The sequence below is a fragment of the Cupressus sempervirens genome, chromosome 5 (assembly GCF_028749045.1).
Source record: "Cupressus sempervirens isolate cs-2001-9-10 chromosome 5, ASM2874904v1, whole genome shotgun sequence".
NCBI lineage: Eukaryota > Viridiplantae > Streptophyta > Pinopsida > Cupressales > Cupressaceae > Cupressus > Cupressus sempervirens.
The window spans coordinates 689,102,903-689,108,902 of NC_143122.1; positions in this window are offsets into that span (position 1 = coordinate 689,102,903).

A 6,000-nucleotide genomic window follows, 5' to 3' on the forward strand; every position below is an offset into this window, starting at 1 on the left:
AATAAGAAAACTATTAAAAATTGCTATCCCGTTCCTAGGGTGGATGAACTTATAGATGAACTTTATGGAGCAGATATTTTTAAAAAATTTATTTACGTTCAGGATACCATCAAAATAGAATGAGGAAGGAGGATGTTCCCAAGACAACATTTAGATGTCATTATGGACATTTTTAGTTTCTAGTTCTACCTTTTGGCCTCACTAATGCCCCAACCACCTTCTAGTCATGTATGAATCTTATCTTCCGAAAACAACTTAGGAAATTCCTCCTTATTTTCTTTGATGACCTTCTCATCTATAGCAAGTCATGGGTAGAGCACCTCCAACATATTGAAGAAGTCTTGAGCATATTAGAATCTGAATCCTTTTTTGCAAAAGCATCAAAATGTGAATTTGGATTAGAAGAAATTCTCTATCTCGGCCATAAAATCAGTGCCAAGGGTGTAAGCATGGATGAAGAAAAAGTTAAAGCAATAAGGGAATGGCTGAAACCCAAAACCCTAACTCAACTTAGAGGATTCTTGGGATTGTGCAGCTATTACAGGCGGTTTGTGAAGAACTTTTCCAAGTTAGCATCTCCTTTAACAGACTTGACAAAAAAGGGAAATTTTTTGGATGGAATGAGGCAACACAAAAGGCTTTTGAAGAATTAAAAGAAAAAATGAGTTCTTGCCCAGTCTTAGTTGTTCCAAATTTTTCACAACCTTTTGAATTATAGTGTGATGCTTCTAGTGAAGGAATTGGGGTTGTACTTATGCAGAAAAAACACCCTATTGCTTTCGAAAGCCAAAAATTAACAAAAATAGAATGACACTACTCAATTTATGATAAGGAAATGTTGGCTATCATGCATGCATTGGAAAAATTCAGACAATACCTAGTATGTGGAAGGTTCAACATTAAAACAGACCATAATAGCCTAAGGTTCTTTATGAATCAAAAGGACCTTAATGATCGCCAACATAAATGGGTAAGTAACATCCAAGCATATAATTTTGATATTGAATACATTAAAGGAACCCATAATATGGTAGCATATACTTTATCTAGGAAGGGCCAATTGAATACCCTTACTAGCATCATAGGCGATTGGGAAAATGAAATTGTTGCAGAATATGCTAAAGATCCAAGGACTAAGGAGATCATGGAGGGAAACATAACTAATGATGAAATCAATTTTTTTGAAGAACTCATACTATATAGGGGAAGAATACTACTTGCAGCGAATTCAAGTTAAAAGGAAGGTTATGAAGGAATATCATGACAACCCTCTATCTAGGCACACTGGATTCTACAAAACTTACAAGAAGATAAGGGAGAGATACTCTTGTAAAGGAAAAAAGAAGGATGTTATGAAATATGTCCAGGAATGTATAACATGCCAGAAAAATAAGGCTGAACAGAATTACCCAGCTGGTTTATTACAACCATTACCCATCCCAAACCAAAAATGGGAAAGCATTACCGTGGATTTCATTATAGGATTAGCTAAGGTGCAAGAAAGAGATTCCATCCTGGTTGTGGTCGATAGGCTAACCAAATATGCACATTTCTTTCCCATATCTATACATTATAAGGCACAATAGATAGCAAAGTTATTCTTTAAAGAGGTTTTTAGATTACATGGGTTACTTAAGAATATCATTAGTGACAGAGATAGTAAATTTCTCAGCTTATTTTGGAAGGAACTCTTTAGAGTAACAGGGACTTATTTAACCCCCAACACTAGTTATCATCCCCAAATAGATGGACAAACAGAAATCGTTAACAAATGGATGGAAAGCTATCTCAAAAACTATGTGACAGGGCAACAAAATGCATGGGTCAAATGGTTATACTTGGGAGAGTACTGTTATAATAATACTCATCACATGTCAATTGGAATGAGTCCATTTAAACCATTATATGGATATGAGGCCACTACGTTTGGAGATCTCATCAATCAAGAGAGCAGAGTGCCTGGAGCCAAAGATTTCATCCAACAAAGTATTGACATCATGAAAACTCTCAAAGATAATCTCCACCATGCTTAGAACCAATAGAAGATATATGCTGATCGAAAACGAGTGGAAAGGTCGTTCAAAATTGGAGATCTAGTATTTTTGAGATTACAACCCTACAAGCAATCTTCACTCAAAGTCAGTGGAGCAGAAAAACTAAAACCACATTTCTATGGACCATATCGGATCCTAAGAAGAATAGGAGAAGTAGCTTATGAGATAGAATTGCCTGAAAATAGTAAGATCCATAATATTTTCCATGTATCCAGACTTAAGAAAGTCCTCGGAAGGCATATAAATCCTTGTGTTGATCTACCACCATTAGACAATGAAGCAAAGCTCATCTTGGAGCTCAAGATTATTCTTGAAAGGTGTGATAAGAAACTGAGGAACAAGATCATTCCAGAATATTTAGTAAAATGGAAGAATCTTCCCAAGGAGGATGCTACATGGGTTGGAGAGGAAACCATCTCTCACTCAAACATTGCTTGGGACAAGAAAATTAAGGAAGAGGGAATCGTCATGAACCAAAATTAATATAATTCTTCCTTAATGTATTTGATTAAATATTTCTTTGAAATATTCATTGCATTACAATTATTTAATTAATTCTGTATTTGGAATTATTATATGAGATGTCTTTCTAATTAATTCCTATCTCTTTTAATTTCTATCTTATAAAATAATTGCTTCTTCAAAGTATATTAAAATGTATGTATTAATTAAATAGATTACATATTAATTTTAATACATTAATCAAAGTCTTGACTATACTTTGTAAATATTTATTTAAAAAAACCCTAAACCTAACCCTAATGTTGGAAATATCATAGAGATCGAATTAAATACGGGAATAACAATACTGTATTCCACAACTAATAAGCACACTGCCGAATGGACAATCATCCTTATGGCATCAACCATAGTACTGTACAGAGGAGTACGAGTACCATCATACACCGCATTGATACTATCAACAAGCCTGCGGTAGAGGTATAGGTACATTTGATCCTTTGTACGTTCCGAATAGCAGATGCAATAATGTTAAAAGATATATAAACTATCTTTGTTGAATCATGTCATATGGTATTAGCAATGAATGATGGGTATTGTGTAGTTGTGAATTATGAATATTGGAATTCAGTCCAAGACCATTTCAATTATAGTTTGAAATTATTAAGTATTTTGCATGGAAATGAAAATACATATTAAATAGAATGAAATCAATACATGTTACTAAGCTTTTATGTATATATATATATATATATATATATATATATATATATATATATATATATATATATATATATATATATATATATATATATATATATATATATATATATATATATATATATATGAGTATATAAATACATAGATATTAAATGTTGAACATTCCAGAATGTCACTAACACATGACATATAAAATATTATAATCAAGAGGATATTGGTACATTATACTTATAGACTTAATAATACTGAGATGCATTTCAAATTATAGTGCAAAAAATCTTATCCTCACCTAAATGATGAAATCTTGAGACAGGGAGTTGGTGGAGGGAAAGGCGGAGTAATTTCGAGCACTTGTTGGAATCACTTGGAGCTTGTTTCACGCACCCTCTGCACCATAATTCTACCGTCTTGAGATGATCATCATCTGATGAGAGGAGATGATCTGACACTATAAGGAGAAATCTTCTAGTAAGCCAATAAATTGATTTTAAATGCTCAACTCCTCCAACATTTCAATAACAATAAGGATCATAGGTTTGTTAATTTGGATGACTTCTTAATTTATGGCCTAAATTTTTTAATATTAGGTTGAAGATTAAAAAGGGGCCATCACATATTTTTCTAATATTTTCTAATATTTATCTAATTTAACACTAATTTTTTTTCTAAATTTGTTTCCTAATGCTAAATTAATATTTTTCTAATATTCTATACTAATATTTTTAAATAATTTTTAATACTTTTTTAATATAAATGTAATTTTTTTTTTCTAATGTCTTTCTAATAAAACTAATATTTTTCAAAATTTGTTTCCTAATGTTATGCTAATTTTGAAAATATTTTCTAATGTTTTTCTTTAATATTCTACACTATTATTTTTTAAATATTTTGTAATATTTTTCTAATATTTTATAGACTAATTTTTTAAAAAAAAAATTCTAATGTTTTGATAAGATAAATGTAATATTTTTTCTAATATTTTTCTAATAAAACTAATATTTTTTCTAAATTTGTTTCTTAACCTTATACTAATATTTTTCTAATATTCTAGATTAACTTTTTAAAAATATTTTCTAATATTTTTATAATATTCTAGACTATTATTTTTCTAATATTTTCTAATATTTATCTAATTTAACACTATTTTTTTTTCTAATGCTAAATTAATATTTTTCTAACATTTTACACTAATATTTTTAAAATAATTTCTAATAACACTCATATATAAGTAACAAATTAAAAAAAAAATAATGAATAGAATTAACTAACATAAATAAGCAATTAAAATATTAAATTAACGTGAAAATATTCTTTGAAAACATAAAAAACATTCAAATAATAACATATAAACATACCCGAAATAGCCCAACGACAAGAATATGGAGGAGAATGATGCAATGTGATGCAACTCACTTATTGATACAATACGTTTACTCCAACATCCAGATTAAATTCACCTCGCCTTAAAAATGAATAGGAAAATGGGAAACATGGGGTTTTCATCTCAATCACTTTAAAAATACATTCAGGCAAACATATTAATAAGGAATGTTTGTCCAAGCATCCATTATGTGAACTAAACATGGTCCCATGAACTTGTAATTTTTTTATGTTCATGTGAACATAGTTAGTAAGTTTGCCTGAACATATGTTAAATTGGATATGAGAATTTTGCATCGTTTTGCAATTTCCTTCGTGCCACAAAAGTGGAACCCATTATTGTGGGTTCACCCCATATCATGTATCTACTCCCTCTCTTTCAAGGTTGCTTGAAATGTCAACCTTCCTCTTTATCTCAACCTCCCTCTTTTTCTTGCAAGAACATTCTCAGAGAAAATGATCGAGACAAATAGTTCTTATAGTAAAAATCACCTTTAATAATTATGTATGAACATTTATATCTCTATATGTAAATGAAAATAAATTCATACAAACATGAAATAAATTTATTAACTTACCTCTTAGATCCTTCCATGTGAACTTTACCTTTTTTCCTACCAAAATGTAAATTGTATATCTTCTCTTCATATTGGCGCTATCAATGTCGATCTATATCTTAGTATGCCAATACCAAAAGGAACCATATTAAACAATATGTTCAATAGCCAATTAATGTGAAATATTTGTATATATCTTTAAACCATTAATCCCTTGTATATATGTGTGTTGGGTCTGATTGTTTTATTGATTCCTTCTTTTCATTCCATTTCTACCACTGCAAATTCTATAACAGTGGCATCCCATATCACCAAACTCATGCATTTCTGATACCCCATGAGACAATAGAGAATCAAGACTTTTGTAAGTGCAATCCATATTAATTTCTAATTTTCTATCAATGGCACTTGGAAACTACATTTTCAGCATTTTTGGTATTTACATGAAACATCATCTATGCGCATACAAATCCCCATCATTAAATACAACACAATTAAAGCCAATGACTTTGACAATTGTGACATTCACAACTCTTGATGTCAGCACCAATCTTGTGATTTACGACACTAAGCAATAATATTCTATTGCCCCAACTATAGTTCTTCACAACAATGACACATCAAAATTATCTTTACTTCGTTAGTCCTTTGGTTCCAAATGTTAATATCATCTCTTGTAATGTTGTCAAACTTTCCACAATAATATATATATATATATATATATATATATATATATTCCTAAAATGTTGACAACTTAGGCCATATCACTAGCCAAATTAAAATTCTTGCATGACTATTTTGAAATATGTAATTCTATTCCTTGGACCTCT